This window comes from Oncorhynchus gorbuscha, linkage group LG08 (assembly GCF_021184085.1).
Source record: "Oncorhynchus gorbuscha isolate QuinsamMale2020 ecotype Even-year linkage group LG08, OgorEven_v1.0, whole genome shotgun sequence".
NCBI classification, from domain to species: Eukaryota; Metazoa; Chordata; class Actinopteri; order Salmoniformes; family Salmonidae; genus Oncorhynchus; species Oncorhynchus gorbuscha.
In genome coordinates this window covers 34,348,358-34,366,670 of record NC_060180.1, presented here as the reverse complement: position 1 = coordinate 34,366,670, position 18,313 = coordinate 34,348,358, and positions in this window count along the sequence as shown.

The window sequence follows — 18,313 nt, the reverse complement described above, 5'->3', positions numbered from 1 at the left end:
TGTCGTTAGAAACCACTAGATGGCGGAAGTACATTATAAACAAAGTGTCTGCACCATAATGATTTCCGTTGTAAACATCCAGAAACATAACCAATTTCATCAAGCTCATTAGCCTATAGAAGCCAAAAACTTCTCATATTGTTAAATATCATGGTCAAAACCTCCATGTTGGAAACCAGCTGTTTGTTTTTCATCAAGCAAACTCTGAAGGCCCAGGAGCTATAATGTATTCACAATATATTATGTCCTTTAATGCCTGCCTTCTTTATTATACAGTTCCATAATGCAATGTGATATGCTTATACAGTTGAAATCGGAAGTTTACATACACCTTAGCCAACTACATTTAAACTCAGTTTTTAACAATTCCAAACAGTTCTATTTTTGTTTCATCAGACCAGAGGACATTTTTCCAAAAAGTACGAACTTTGTCCCAATATGCAGTTACAAATCATAGTTTGGCTTTTTTATGGCGGTTTTGGAGCAATAGCTTCTTCCTTGCTGAGTGGCCTTTCAGGTTACGTCGATATAGGACTTGTTTTACTGTGAATATAGATACTTTTGTACCTGCGTCCTCCAGCATCCTCACAAGGTCCTTTGCTGTTGTTCTGGGATTGATTTGCACTTTTCGCACCAAAGTACTTAATCTCTAGGAAACAGAATGCGTCTCCTTCCTGAGCGGTATGACGGCTGCGTTGTCCCATGGTGTTTATACTTGTGTATTATTGTTTGTACAGATGAACGTGGTACCTTCAGGTGTTGGAAAATTGCTCACACGGATGAACCAGACTTTTGATTTTCCCATGATGTCAAGCAAAGAGGCACTGAGTTTGAAGGTAGGCCTTAAAATACATCCACAGGTATACCTCCAAATGACTCAGATGATGTCAATTAACCTATCAGAAGCTTCTAAAGCCATGACATAATTTTCTGGAATTTTCCGAGCTGTTTAAAGGCACAGTCAACTTAGTGTATGTAAACTTCTGACCCACTGGAATTGTGATACAGTGAATTATAAGTGAAATAATCTGTCTGTAAACAATTGTTGGAAAAATTACTTGTGTCATGCACAATGTAGATGTCCTAACCGACTTGCCAAAACTATAGTTTGTTAACAAGACATATGTGGAGTGGTTGAAAAAGGACTTTTAATGACTCCAATCTAAGTGTATGTAAACGTCTGACTTCAACTGTATGTTTATAACCTTTGGGGGGAGCTATAGTCCAGTCTAGTCCAGTTAGTCATCACTTGTTTCACATGGCAACCCACTCTAGGTCATTTATCTCTATACCCATATACCCCCCTTCAATCCCTGAATGGACAGGTGGGTAACCATGGCGACGGCACTCTGTTCAGCGCCATAGCGATGCCCTTTGAGCCCTGGAGAGGTGACCTTTGGCTTGAGGGTCATCAGCAAGAGTCAGGGGGTCAACACTGGCCAGAGGAGCAGTTAAAGCACTTCACTGATTGGCTCTCATTTGCCCTGTCGATAGCCTCATCGATATAATTGCAGTATTGACCAATTGGCCACTCGTATACTGTCCATAACACCTTATCCACTTTACAGGGCTAAGGTGTAGTGGGTAAGTCGGTATGTATAATGTTTATGGGAATGGTAAATTCAACAACTGCAGCACTTCTGTTGAACGTGTCTGTTTTGGGTCTGTGTGTCTTGTGAAAATATTTTTCTATTGTGATCATACAAGGTTTTTATTCAATGATTACCTGGTGAATGAATAACCCACTATGGTTACAGGTGCAGTGTGGGCAACTCAGGTCCTAAAGGAATGCAGTGTGTGCACAGTTCTGGGATTCACTGATAATATTCCTCAATTCAGAAAACGTCTCTCGTTTGAATCATGTTTGTTACAGTTGAGCCAGAACAAAAAAACTGTACATCTAGCAACCCAAGACAGTCAGGTACGTGTGGTACCATAGTAGCCTACTACCTAAAGGAAATCCTGTCTGACCATATAAAGCAGTGTGATATCATCCCAGCCCCTCTTCCTTCCTTCTTCCTGATGATTTATGCCCCCTGAGCAGATGGCTTGTCAATATCAACATTTTAATCTTACAGGCAGCATGGTGATGCATACAGCCCCACGGACGAGCTCCGAGCAGAGGCGTTACGAGCCTGAGGGGTGGATGTATGCAGGGAGAAGGGGGAGGAAATAGAGTTGTCGTTAGACAAGGACAGAGAAAGGGAAGAAGGCTGAAAGAGAAATGAAAGAAGGATGAGAGAGATTAAATGAAACACAGGGAATATAATAAGAGGCTTGAGAGAGAGAGATTGAGGAAACACTGCAGGCAGTATTCACTTTTTTAACAGTTAAGATGAAAAGTACATTAATCTATTCTCTCTTCAATCCCATTTGTCAAGTATCAAATGGATGGTCTGAGAAACATACTCCCATTGTTTGAGAAATGCCTGAACTCAGCAGAATCCCTAACGATAATGGCCAAGTGAACACTGGGCTAAAATGCATGTCAAATCCATCATTCTGAGCCATCAAATCTCCGGGCTTCTTCAGGGCGAGGATGTCGGAGAACAGTGATTTATTGGGGAGAAGTGCTTTCTTATTTTACTGCAGTAATACAACCATGTCCTCCACTGACCTTTTAGGTACCAGGCTAGTAAAAACACTTCCGGTCCAGGGGGCCTGACAATTAACATTGATGGGTTACTCGATAACCATCCCCTCCCCTCCCCATCCCCTCGACATCCATCTCCAGGGTTCAGAGGTATTTTTTACAATACCCCCTGACCCTTAACCCCTCAACTCTGACCCCAACCACATGGTCTAGATTACACTGGGGAGCGACAAACCTTGCAGCTAACCTCCTCTCTCTCCCCGGTGTCATCTTTGCTTCCCTGGGTTGATTGATTTATGATATAACTCCCCTCCTATCTGTTTGTTATGAATAGTTTTGCCTGATCTTCTTATCTATCTGTTTAGAATACCAAGAAACCACAGGAGGCTGGTGACACCTTAATTGGGGAGAAGCGGCTCGTGGTAATGGCTGGAGTGGACTTAGTGGAATAGTACAGTAGCATTTACTCCATTCCAGCCATTATTATGAGCCGTCCTCCCCTCAGCAGCCTCCACTGTAAGAAACCTACTCTGGGCTGTCAAGGGTCTGGGCTGGTCAGGCTGGGCTGTGGGAGAGGGGTGGGACTATTGGCTTTTCATTGGAAAAGAAGAGAAATACTTGCACACAATGTAAATGGTCCCATAGTTTGATTATCAAAATTAGCTGTTTTTTCTACATTCAATGTATCAACATAATAAACATTGCACCTGTAATCATATATCATTTCCCTTCTCACACACACCACCCTCATCTCCAGCCTGGTCTCATAGACTAGAAGTAACATAGTAAACGTAATTCCGGGACACTCAAATTATTATGATCTGTTGAGTTTGCTATGGCTACATAAGACAGAAAGAAGGTTACTTAAGGCAAAAATTAACGTGGGGTGGATGGGTAGGCATACAATGTGGATGTCTAGCAAACCAAAAGTTACTTGTTTGAATCTCATCATGGACAATGTTAGCATTTTCTATAATTAGAAACTTTTCTAATACTTACTAATTTTTCGCTACTTTGCAACTACTTCCCCTAAATCTACCCTTAACCCTTTAACCTAACTCCTAATCCTAACCTTAACCTCTAAGCTTAACCTCTAACCCCTAGCCTAGCTAATGTTAGCCACAACAAATTGGAATTCGTAACATATCACATTTGACAAATTTTTTACGTATTGTAAGAATTTCAATTCGTAACGTATCATATGAAATAGATGATGGACATCCAAAAATGAATACATTACGTACGAAACGTAACATATCATACTAATTGGAGAGTCACGGATTTACATTTACTATGTTATGTATACCGCTGAGTCCAGGTTGTCTACTCATATACACTCTCTCCAGTCCCTAATACAAGCTAAATGCATACCCAAATACAGCCTTTCTTTTGGTCTCCTATTGTCTTTCAATCTGATACACAATCTATCTTTCAATACCTCAGAGATGGACTCTGACAGACTTTGGAGTATTTGACCAGGTATTTGACAGGGTTGGGTCCAGTGAATATTAGGGTCTATAGGAATCCTGTGATGCTGTGCTTTGTTAAGCACCTGCTCTGCGTATAATTCAATAGCTTTCCCCTCTCTTCATGACAGAAATGATTTTAGCTACTGGATCTGCAAAGAGGCCAAAACACCTGTGCCACCAACTAACCATATTTACTTCAACAAACAAAGGCATATATCTCTCACTCTCTATCTCTCTCACACACTCTCTCTCTCTCTCTCTCTCTCTCTCTCTCCTTTTCCTAGTTTAAAACGATTTTATTCAGACCCATACATACATGAGTAGCCTGGAAAGCACGTGGTGTGTGTGTGTGTTTGCGCCTGCTGCATCCATGCATGCATTTGGGTGTGCCTTTATATGGGATTTCAGACAGAGCAGAAATATGAGCATTTCCCAGCTCCCTTCCAATTCAGAGGGTTATTTGTCATCGGCAGAGTAAAGGATTTTAAAAAGTCAACCCAGGGCCCACCCCCTCCCTATCCCCCTCTCATTCCCACTATCCCCCTGACACTCGCCAGCTGAGATCAATAGGTTATTGATCAACTCTCTCTATCGCCAGCCCACCAGACTAATCACCTTAACACCAGCCCAACTCTCTCTTTCTCCAACTCTCTGTATCTCTCTCCCCATCTCTGTCTATGTTCATCGCTCTCTCTCTGTCCACCTCCCTCTCCTTCTCCATTTCTCCCTCTCCATAACACACAGTCGGAAATACCTACACAACCATATTCATTGTTATAAGCTCTCGGATCAAATGCTGAGGGATTTTTGTGCATTGATATATGCCGAGTGTCAAAACCAACCTCATACTGAAGAGGAAGGCAGTATCTACAGTATGTATACCTTCACAAGACTTACAGTACAGATATTGTATATGCCCAACACACATCTGGGGCCAACTGGCCATGCATTATCTAATCAAATAAAAATGCAAGCATTCTCTATCCCCCTCCTCCCTCACTTCATACATCCCTCTCTCCGTTTCTCTCATTCTGTCTTTGTTTGTGGGCAAAATCGATAGGCGTATGAAACAGACATATTTTTCTACCTCTCGTAGTAGCCGACCAGGGGAAATGGTTGGTGGAGCAGGCATGTTAGATTAGTGTGAGGAATTGGGCGAAAAAAAACATACATTTTGTTTGTTTACATAATGTTATGTATTGGAAATATTGGAAATATTCAGCACTTTATAGAAATTTTACTGTATTCGTATGACTTACATGTATTTGCAGTAATTTCCTAAATATGCAGCACCGCACATACTGTAGTCATCCTATTTTATCTTACTAGCCTAACCATGCTCTAGGGTAGGCTATCTCAGTAGCCTACCCTAGGCTTCCTCTCTTTTAATTAACCTGCACTGATGTGACGGAATGGTGAAAGTAAATTCCTGCCACAGAAAGCATCCACATTGTTTTCACCTTCCCTGTGACTATTGGGACTGTATTTCACTCAACATATGCTCCAGTTGTGTCAACATTCCTCTCTCCTATTGGCCAGGGGCTGTTCAATTATCTAACGATAGGACTTTTCATTGGTCCGTGAGACTCAAAGGTATGAACAGGGTTATATTTTCAGGTGATGTTGGAGGATCAATGTATCCCTGTTGGGCTTTGCAGTGCTGGGAGTGTAAAGATACTGTATATCTGACTGGTTAGGCCATGCCTCTGTATGGAGAAGATAAGATATTCCCATATTCCCTAAACTAGACACAGCTAATCAGATAAGCCTCTGGAGAGATGGAGGATGACCTGTGACCTATAGGAATAAAACGACTTAGTCGATATCCCCATCGGGATCAAATAATTGGTATGGTTGGGCATTGGAATGGGCATGTTGTGATCTGCTCAGTATATATCTATCTGTCTGGGAACAATATGGTTGGAGGAATAGAAGATCGTCCTTTCCTCACCCCATACCCCCATCCCAGTCCTTACTGTATATTCATATACACGTGCACATGTGTATGAGTGCATGCTCACAAGCCCGCACACACAAGCATGCGCACACAATCATAAGCGCGCACACACACCTCCCTGAAGAATCGATCGACTATTCCGTCTCAATCCATCTCTCCCTCTGTTACTTAGCAACCAGTGCCTCAGTGGAGCTAAAGGTTGTGGGAGTTTTATGCCAGTGTATTTTCAGTAAATAAAGTAGATATTATTCATATCAACGCCAGATACTTCATGTATGCTCCAGTATGCTGTATTCTAAAGTGGGTATATATATTTATTGATTGTTCGTGTGGACTGTTATTTATTCCATAGGATATATTTCCATTTTTTTTACAGAGAATCCTGTCCTCTACAGGATCTCAACTTTGAACAAAATTACAGAGAAACCTATTGAACCGGCAACCAATGACATGACATACATACAGGTCAAATGGAAAGCGTTCCTCTACCCTAGGAGCTGATCAATCGTCAGTATTGTGGAATAATTGAATGGAGAAAGCTGATCCGAGAGCAGCGCTGCCTTTCTTTCGATCCTATCAGTAGCAACACATGCCTCAACGACGCACTTTCTCTCTGCGTGATGTTTTGGGAAACACATGTAACATCTTCGGCGGTTAGGAAAGATGCATCATTACTCTCGTAAGCCTAAATCCCGTTGCTATCGGGAAACCGGGCCTAGATCAATAAATCATTGAATACAAAGATGGATGAAGTAAGGACAAAATGGGGGATTTTTTTTTGATTCAATTTAATGAGGACAACAGGAAATTATGATCATGACATGACAAGCAATACTGAAGTGCTGGTTCAAAGATACGAAGTCTCCCTTCTCATACCCCCTCCCTCCCTCTCCCAAAATCCTCATTCATTCAATACAATTGAAATCCTTCTGCCAAAATAGTTCACGTGCACATACAGTTCTGAATTGTCCTATTGTTCTCATGATTTTTTCTAATATTTGGTCATTTGCTGAGGATGAGATAAAATAATGATGGGGAAAAAGGTAATAGCAAGGATAATTTTGCTATTTGATTTAGAATTTTAAGACCCCTTGAAGTATAAAAAGTTAAAAAAATATTTAGATGAAAAACTGTTACTGCTATTAGCCCATACAAACGCATTGAATAACAGACTCACAGATAGTCCCCCCCCAAAAAAAATCTAAAGGGAGTTTCTTCTGAGAGATATGAGAAAGATCTGGAAACATTGTGTTTAACCCCTTATTTTTGTGACTAAACAGTCTCCTTATATACACTATATATACAAAAGTATGTTATTTCAGGCAATTTCAGCCACACCCATTGCTGAAAGGTATGTAAAATAAAGCACACAGCCATGCAATCTCCATAGCCAAAAATTGGCAGTAGAATAACCTAACTGAAGAGCTCAGTGACTTTCAACGTGCCACCATCATAGGATGCCACCTTTCCAACAAGTCAATTCATAAAATTTCTGCTCTGCTAGAGCTGCCCCAGTCAACTGTAAGTGCTGTTATTGTGAAGTCGTGAATTGGTAGGCCACAAAAACTCACAGAATGAGACCACTGAGTGCTGAAGTGCGTAGTGCGTAAAAATGGTCTGTCCTCGGTTGCAACACTCACTACCGAGTTCCTGGAAGCAACTTCAGCACACAAACTATTTATCGGGAGCTTCATGAAATGGGTTTCCATGGCCAAGCAACAGCACACAAGCCTGAAATCATCATGCGCAATGCCAAGAGTTGGCTGGAGTGGTGTAAAGCTCGCCACCATTGGACTGGAGCAGTGAAAATCTGTTCTCTGGAGTGGTGAATCACACCTCACCATCTGGCAGTCCGACGGAAGAATCTGGGTTTGGCGGATGCCAGGAGAATACTACCTGCCCCAATGCATAGTGCCAACTGTAAAGTTTGGTGGAGAAGGAATAATTGTCTTGGGCTGTTTTTCATGGTTCGGGCTAGGCCCCTTCTATTGAAGGGAAATCTTAACACTACAGTCGACCATGACATTCTAGATGATTCTGTGCTTCCAACTTTGTGGCAACAGTTTGGGGAAGGATCTTTCCTGTTTCAGCATGACAAAGAGAGGTCCTTACAGAAATGGTTGGTTGAGATTGGTGTAGAAGAACTTGACTGTTCTGCACAGAGCCCTGACCTCAACCTCCTCGAACACCTTTGTAATGAATTGGATTGCCGACTACGAGCCAGGCCTAATCGCCCAACATCAGTGCCCGACCCAACTAATGCACTTGTGGCTGAATGAAAGCAAGTCCCCGCAGTAATGTTCCGACATCTAGTGGAAGCCTTCCCAGAAGAGTGGAGGCTGTTTTAGCAGCAAAGGTGGGTACCAACTCCATATTAATGCCCATGATTTTGGAATGCGATGTTCAACGAGCAGGTGTTCTCATACTTTTGGCCATGTAGTGTACTTCCATTAGTTTTTTCGACTGGTACTGGGGGACCTTCAGGCGAGTCTTTTGAGGCCTGTGGGCGTCCTAGAGGAAAACAACCGACATGTACATGTTCTTGAGAGTGTCATCTTAGCACAGTTAGTGTGTAGCCCAACGAACATTACAGACAGAAGTTGGCAGATCGGCTGTACCGACTTCAGACAAGACCCAAAACGGAGAACACCATCTTGTTCTTGAGAGTCTCATCTTTCCATATTTTTTCCATTAAAATAACATCAAATTGATACCAAATACAGTGTAGACATTGTTAATGTTGTAAATGACTATTGTAGCTGGAAACAGCTGATTCTTTTAATGGAATATCTACATAGGGGTACAGAGGCCCATTATCAGCTACCATCACTCCTGTGTTCCAATGGCAGGTTGTGTTGGCTAATCCAAGTTTATCATTTTAAATGGTTAATTGATCATTAGAAAACCCTTTTGCAATTATGTTAGCACAGCTGAAAACTGTTGTTCTGATTAAAGAAGAAACAAATCTGGCCTTCTTTAGAATAGTTGAGAATCTGGAGTATCAGCATTTGTGGGTTCAATTACAGGCTCAAAATGGCCAGAAACAAAGAGCTTTCTTCTAAAACTCATGTCTATTCTTGTTCTGAGAAATGAAGGCTATTCCATGTGAGAAATTGTCACGAAACTGAAGATCTCATACAACGCTGTGTACTACTCCCTTCACAGAACAGCGCAATCTGGGCCTAACCAGAATAGAAAGAGGAGTGGGAGGCCCCGGTGCACAACTGAGCAAGAGGACAAATACATTGGAGTGTCTAGTTTGAGTACAGAAACAGTCTCAACGTCAACGGTGAAGAGGTAACCCTGGGATGCTGGCCTTCTAGGCAGAGTTGCAAAGAAAATGACATATCTCAGACCGGCCAATAAAAAGAAAAGATTAAGATGGGCAAAGAACACAGTCACTGGACGGGAATTCTGCTGAGTTGCCTCTTCACTGTTGACGTTGAGACTGGTGTTTTGCGGGTCCTTTATATTTTGCGAGTCCTTTATATTTAACAACTTGAGTCTCAAGCTATATGATAACACTAGTAATAGGCCAGTTGTAGCCCATTACTAGTGAGGCACATTGGAGCATAAATTGAAATAATTTGTTTGACTGATGGTCGTGTCTCAGCGGAGGGAGGGAGAGAGTGCGAGTCTTAAGTGAAGAAGGGTGTTTCATGATTTCTAAAAGTGTTGAATAAAACCAGTGTCTCTGAATGTACTTAAATTGTTTTTAAGGCCCTCAATTAGATCAATGCAATCAGTGATTGATATATAGGGGGACTGGAGGCCCTTATTGGGAAATCACTGATATGAAATAATTTGGTGAATGCTCCAACGTCGGTTTCTTGGAAAAATTGAACAGTGAGCTTTGTTTGGCCATTTTACTTGTTTTTGCTAGCCAAGTTGGTTAGTGAGTCTTAGCTAGCTAACAGTGAGTATCCTACACAGTGTAGCCTAGCCTACACAGAGATAGCTACTGTTTACTGCAATGGTATTAGTGCGAAGTGACGTGCCAGAACCCGCCCATTATTTTGAAATTGATCAGCTGATTGTTTTTTACAAATTGTTTTTGTTTTTCTCCAGTAAATAATCAAGCATAATTCAAATACAAGTCATATCCCAGTCTGCTGTGCCCACATGCTTCAAGAAGGCAACCATTGTTCCTGTTCACAAAAAAAGCTAATGTACCTGAACTAAATGACTATCGCCCCAAAGCACTCACTTCTGTCATCATGAAGTGCTTTCAGAGACTAGTCAAGGATCATATCACCTCCACCCTACCTTATACCCTAGACCCACTCCAATTTGCTAAGTGCCCCAATAAGTCCACAGACGATGCAATCGCCATCACACTGCACACTGCCCTATTCCATCTCAACAAGAGGAATACCTATGTAAGAATGCTGTTCATTGACTACAGCTCAGCATTTAACACCATAGTACCCTGCAAACTCGCCATTAAGCTCGAGACCCTGGGTCTCGACCCCGCCCCGTGCAACTGGGTCCTATACTTTCTGACGGGCCGCCCCCAGGTTGTTTCCTAACTTCACCACATCTCCACCGCGCTGATCCTCAACACTGGGGCCCCACAAGGGTGCGTTCTCAGCCCTCTCCTGTACTCTCTGTTAACCCATGACTGCGGGGCCATGCACGCCTCCAACTCAATCATCAAGTTTGCAGATGACACTACAGTGGTAGGCTTGATTACCAACAAAGACGAGACAGCCTAAAGGGAGGAGTTGAGGGCCCTCGGAGTGTGGTTTCAGGAAAATAACTTCTCACTCAACGTCAACAAAACAAAGGAGATGATGGTGGACTTCAGGAAACAGCAAAGGGAGCATCCCCCCTATCCACATCGATGGGACAGTAGTGGAGAAGGTGGAAAGTTTTAAGTTCCTGGGTGTACAGATCACAGACAAACTGAAATGGTCCACCCACACAGACAGCGTGGTGAAGAAGGTGCAACAGCACCTCTTTTTATTTTTTTATTTAACTAGGCATGCCAGTTAAGAACAAATTCTTATTTACAATGACGGCCTAGGAACAGTGGGTTTACTGCCTTGTTCAGGAGCAGAACGGTCAATTTTTACCTTGTCGGCTCGGGGATTTGATCGAGCAATCTTTCTGTTACTGGCCCAACGCTCTAACCACTAGGCTACCTGCCGCCACAACCTCAGGAGGCTGAAGAAATTTGGCTTGTCACCTAAAACACTCACAAACTTTTACAGATGCACAATCGAGAGCATCCTGTCGGGCTGTATCAACGCCTCGTACGGCAACTGCTCCGCCCACAACCGCAGGGCTCTCCAGGGGTTAGTGCGGTCTGCACAAAGCATAACTGTGGGCAAACTACCTGCCCTCCAGGACACCTACAGCACCAGATGTCACAGGAAGGCCAAAAAGATCATCAAGGACAACAACCACCTGCCTGTTCACCCTGTTATCAACCACTGCCTGTTCACCCTGTTATCATCCAGAAAGCAAGGTCAGTACATGCATCAAAGCTGGGACCGAGAGACTGCAAAAACAGCTTCTATCTCAAGGCCATCAGACTGGTAAACAGCCATCACTAACATAGAGTGACTGCTGCCAACATATAGACTCAAATCTCTGGCCACTTTAATAAATGTAATAAATTGATTTAATAAAAGTATCACAAGTCAGATTAAATAATGTAACATTAAATAATGTCTACATATCCTACATTACTCATCTCATGTATATACTGTTTGATACCATCTACTGCATCTTGCCTATGCTGCACGGCCATCGCTCATCCATATATTTATATGTACATATTCTTATTAATTCCTTTACATTTGTATGTATAAGGTAGTCGTTGTGAATTTGTTAGATTACTTGTTAGATATTTGTCACGACTTCTACTGAAGTCGATGCCTCTCCTTGTTCGGGCGGTGCTCGGCAGTCGACGTCACCGGTCTTCTAGCCCAAAGCATAACTGTGGGCAAACTACCTGCCATCCAGGACACCTACAGCACCAGATGTCACAGGAAGGCCAAAAAGATCATTAAGGACAACAACCACCCGAGCCACTGCCATTTTTCATTTTCCATTGGTTTTGTCTTGTCTTCCTACACACCTGGTTTCAATCCCATTCATTACCTGTTGTGTATTTAACCCTCTGTTTCCCCTTATGTCTTTGTCAGAGATTGTTCGTTGTTCAGTATTCGTGTTGTTTGTATTGGTGCGCGACATGTCCTCGTACCCACTTTGTTTTATTGTATTCATGGTTTTGGAGTTATGTTTGTTTTCAAGTTATTAAACAACTCCATTCCATTAAGTTTGATTTTCCTGTGCCTGACTTCCCTGCCACCTATACACACTACTCTGACAATATTACTGCACTGTCGGAACTAGAATGCTGTTCTTCCACTAACCTCATTGCAACTCCCCTCCAAGTCTCCGACCACTACCTTGTATCCTTTTCCCTCTCGCTCTCATCCAACACCTCCCACACTGCCCCTACTCGGATGGTATCGCGCCGTCCCAACCTTCGCTCTCTCTCCCCCGCTACTCTCTCCTCTTCCATCCTATCATCTCTTCCCTCCGCTCAAACCTTCTCCAACCTATCTCCTGATTCTGCCTCCTCAACCCTCCTCTCCTCCCTCTCTGCATCCTTTGACTCTCTATGTCCCCTATCCTCCAGGCCGGCTCGGTCCTCCCCTCCCGCTCCGTGGCTCGATGACTCATTGCGAGCTCACAGAACAGGGCTCCGGGCAGCTGAGCAGAAATGGAGGAAAACTCGCCTCCCTGCGGACCTGGCATCCTTTCACTCCCTCCTCTCTACATTTTCCTCCTCTGTCTCTGCTGCTAAAGCCACTTTCTACTACGCTAAATTCCAAGCATCTGCCTCTAACCCTAGGAAGCTCTTTGCCACCTTCTCCTCCCTCCTGAATCCTCCTCCCCCTCCCCCCCCCTCCTTCCTCTCTGCAGACGACTTCGTCAACCATTTTGAAAAGAAGGTCGACGACATCCGATCCTCGTTTGCTAAGTCAAACGACACCGCTGGTTCTGCTCACACTGCCCTACCCTGTGCTCTGACCTCTTTCTCCCTCTCTCTCCAGATGAAATCTCGCGTCTTGTGACGGCCGGCTGCCCAACAACCTGCCCGCTTGACCCTATCCCCTCCCCTCTTCTCCAGACCATTTCCGGAGACCTTCTCCCTTACCTCACCTCGCTCATCAACTCATCACTGACCGCTGGCTACGTCCCTTCCGTCTTCAAGAGAGCGAGAGTTGCACCCCTTCTGAAAAAACCTACACTCGATCCCTCCGATGTCAACAATTACAGACCAGTATCCCTTCTTTCTTTTCTCTCCAAAACTCTTGAACGTGCCGTCCTTGGCCAGCTCTCCCGCTATCTCTCTCTGAATGACCTTCTTGATCCAAATCAGTCAGGTTTCAAGACTAGTCATTCAACTGAGACAGCTCTCCTCTGTATCACGGAGGCGCTCCACACTGCTAAACCTAACTCTCTCTCCTCTGCTCTCATCCTTCTAGATCTATCGGCTGCCTTCGATACTGTGAACCATCAGATCCTCCTCTCCACCCTCTCCGAGTTGGGCATCTCCGGCGCGGCCCACGCTTGGATTGCGTCCTACCTGACAGGTTGCTCCTACCAGGTGGCGTGGCGAGAATCTGTCTCCTCACCACGCGCTCTCACCACTGGTGTCCCCCAGGGCTCTGTTCTAGGCCCTCTCCTATTCTCGCTATACACCAAGTCACTTGGCTCTGTCATAACCTCACATGGTCTCTCCTATCATTGCTATGCAGACGACACACAACTAATCTTCTCCTTTCCCCCTTCTGATGACCAGGTGGCGAATCGCATCTCTGCATGTCTGGCAGACATATCAGTGTGGATGACGGATCACCACCTCAAGCTGAACCTCGGCAAGACGGAGCTGCTCTTCCTCCCGGGGAAGGACTGCCCGTTCCATGATCTCGCCATCACGGTTGACAACTCCATTGTGTCCTCCTCCCAGAGCGCTAAGAACCTTGGTGTGATCCTGGACAACACCCTGTCGTTCTCAACCAACATCAAGGCGGTGGCCCGTTCCTGCAGGTTCATGCTCTACAACATCCGCAGAGTACGACCCTGCCTCACACAGGAAGCGGCGCAGGTCCTAATCCAGGCACTTGTCATCTCCCGTCTGGATTACTGCAACTCGCTGTTGGCTGGGCTCCCTGCCTGTGCCATTAAACCCCTTCAACTCATCCAGAACGCCGCAGCCCGTCTGGTGTTCAACCTTCCCAAGTTCTCTCACGTCACCCCGCTCCTCCGTTCTCTCCACTGGCTTCCAGTTGAAGCTCGCATCCGCTACAAGACCATGGTGCTTGCCTACGGAGTTGTGAGGGGAACGGCACCTCAGTACCTCCAGGCTCTGATCAGGCCCTACACCCAAACAAGGGCACTGCGTTCATCCACCTCTGGCCTGCTCGCCTCCCTACCACTGAGGAAGAAGTACAGCTCCCGCTCAGCCCAGTCAAAACTGTTCGCTGCTCTGGCCCCCAATGGTGGAACAAACTCCCTCACGACGCCAGGACAGCGGAGTCAATCACCACCTTCCGGAGACACCTGAAACCCCACCTCTTTAAGGAATACCTAGGATAGGATAAGTATCCCCCCTTTAAGATTTAGATGCACTATTGTAAAGTGACTGTTCCACTGGATGTCATAAGGTGAATGCACCAATTTGTAAGTCGCTCTGGATAAGAGCGTCTGCTAAATGACTTAAATGTAATGTAATGTAGAAGCACAAACATTTTGCTACACTCGCATTAACAGCTGCTAACCATGTGTATGTGACCAATAACATTTGATTTGATTTTAAATGTATTACATAGGCGTAAATTAAATTGATTTTATGTACAGCACTAGATTTTATGTGAGATGTCCTTCAGTGTCCTGAAAGGCATCTTCCAAATAAAATGTATTATTATTGTTATTATCATTATTGCTGTCAATTTCCACTTATTGGCCAGTTTATTAAAAAAACAAAAATGGTTTGCTCCTACAGACAGTGAGTCACATGGCCGTGGCTTGCTATATAAAGCAGGCAGACAGGCATTGTGACATTCAGTTACTGTTCGATTGAACATTAGAACGGGCAAAAACGAGTGACCTAAGCAACTTTGAGTGTGGTATGATCGTCGGTGCCAATCTCGGCGTTTCCAGTATCTCAGAAACGGCCGGCCTCCTGGGATTTTCACACACACAACAGTGTCTGGGGTTTACCAAGAATTGCATTACATTTTTACACCGCCTCCCTACTGCCTGCTTTGAATTCTATCTGATGGTGTGTGTTTAGGCCAGTGCTTGACTTGGACTGAAATAGGTGCCAGTACTCATGTTTGGTACCGGTACATTTTATATTTAGGTGCAGGAACTCCTCAGTACTTTTGAGATAATATTCTATAGGAGGAGCAGGATCTCAAGCAGAAGAAAGTGTGAGGTGCCGGTAGTCAATTCCGGTGAGCTCCTGCCCAAGTCAAGTACTGTGCTTAGGTAAAAAGACAAATAATGTCCCGTTTGGATGTAAATGTTTGGAGCACTGAAAAGTAGAGCATAATTATTCAAATGTTTTGCTCAATCTGATTGGTGGACCTGCGCCCACCCATGCCAATCCATGCCTATGCCCCTGGAGAGAATGTTAGCTAAGTGCATGTTAGACCATGTGTCAATACTGGTGGGATCACAAGAAAAGCAGCGTTCTCTTGGATCAGCTTTCTCCAATCAAATTTGACCTCAACATTATAATTGTTCCACATACTAGTGATGGATCAGATCCCAGAGAGATGTTAGTACCTATGGCTACAAATGGGCTTTCGATGGAGCTTAAATATGCTTACCCAATAATAATGCACTAAATCACAGATTCATTTTTTTACACATCATGAAACACAAGTTGAGGCAAAAATTACAGACAGTAGCCTAGTTGTAAAATAGAACTCGGTTGATTGAACATAACATTGATTGAAATATGATTGAAATAGCCTATATAGGCCCATGCATATTGGAATTCAGTCATCTGGGTTTTCATTTGAAACATAATTTTTACCTTCACTTGTTTGTAACAATTGCAAATATTTTTGCAACTTCGTTCTGAAGGTATCGGCAGTCACAATCAGACAGATCAGATCACAAGCAGACATCTCGAAGCTATGTTTAGCGGATATCTTCTGTAAATAAAGTGACGCAGAGTGGGAAAAAATATCTAACTGTGCACTTTGGCTCCTCTACAAGTGCTCTGGGTCACTCGTAGATGTACGAAGGCTATTAAGAGCCATATTACTAACAAAGGCTCTGGGAAACACCTTGATTACTGTACTAAAGATACTGTACATCGTAAGAAGCTTCTAACGATGATCTTATTATTGAAGGCTATTGGAAACGAGGCCCTGAACTATCTCGTTCAAAGCCATTTGAACAAATAATTCGATTAAAAAAACGGTTAACTTTGTCGAGTTGGAGAAACCCCCCAATAAATCGGTTTTTCGTTAACTATGTGAACGGTACAGGCCCCTTCTCACATCCACATACATATCTCAACGAATAATGAACACTGCACCTATCCAATGTCTGTCACAATAATTAAAAGGGTAGCTTAGGCCTCAATATTTCTATTAAAGTTTGACCAACAATTAGCCTGTGGGTTGCATAAAAAGCAACAATAAACCTATAGGATAATTCATGAAATCAGCATTTTGTAATAACCAACTCAAAATTAATTTGACAATGTTATTGTCACACGGCCAAATTTAGCCTACAGCAGTTTTAGGTAGACAACCTAAACACATTATTCAACGAATCTAGCAACTTCAAATGAGTTGTTTACCTAAACAGATCCATTTAACAACCTTTGGATTTCTATTCACTGGGTATTGATTACCAATTACATCGATAAGACGTAGGCCACGCTGTTCAGTATTCTGCCCACAGTCCGTCGGTCGTTGCACTCCAATAGCAATCCCTGTTATGACGAAGAGCAGAAACGGTAGGGTAAACATGTGGAAGTCCGTTTTTTATATTTCAGACACCACCAAGACCTAGAGCGCAATTATTGCTAATTTATTGTGTTATAACTATAGGCCTAAATATAAGGTGTGAGAGGCAATATCTCGATATCATACGGATGTAGGCCTATCAAAATAAATAGAGCAACCAACCTAGCCCTACACACCTACAGACTTCCGTTTCCGGGAATTAGACTATGAACAATAAAAATAAACTATGAACACAAAATTAATGTCAAAGACGAGGGATTAGGCTTACTTACTGTTTTTTTTGTGTGGAAATAACCATGCCGAACATTGAGAAGTGTATGAATTTGGTCAATAAATCGAATGAGTAAATCAATTGAATTGTTTTTAAATAATTAAGTACCAGTACTACCCATAAGGATGAAGATTTGTGTGGTTAAAAAAATAACGGTGAATCAGTTGTATTTATCAGTAACTTGAGTCTCCTATTACAAAACGAATAATGATTCCAAATGATGTTTAATACGATATAATATGGATAATATTATAAATAGAATACACATTTATTTTTTTACCTTTCAAAACAACAGGTTGACTCTAAAATCACTGTATTATTCGCGACTTCTAAAAATATACATTAGCCTAAATAAAATCTAAACTAAATATATTCTATTAAAGATTACATTTTTTTAACGGAAGATCTTTATAAATAAGGAGGCCTGTCATAATATTCATCAAAAGGAATTCAAATATTTTTTTTAAGGCCCAAACATTTATGCATTGCCTAGATAACACAGATGCTCAAACTTCTGGTTGACTTTTCTATCTATTTTCCACACACAAGGGTTTTCCTGACATAACATTAAATCGGTTAGTTCCATCTTACCAGCCAGACAACACTGACAACAGGTGCCCGTAAAACTCGCAGCTGGAAAATCTGATGTCTTGATCTCCGGAAATCTTCGCTCAACAGCTACCATTTGTTGATATCAAAATGGGTGTGTTGTTCAATTGTACATATGAAGTGTTTCTAACAAATTCCTTTGAGATTTACTGTTCAAATAAAACTTCATTTTATCCCATCTAAATTAAAGATTCAATATATTTTCAGAAGGCCCATGGTCACATGAGAGAAGTGTGCAGCTATCGTGCAATCAAAAGTGATCTAATTCATGAACAGGATTATTAAACTAAATTATTTTTTTGTCAAAGAGACAATCTTACATAGTTGCAACCTTATATGCGTATCATTTCTCTAAATTCTGCACAAAAAAAAGTTATTTACAGTATTTGTGCCGTAGTCATA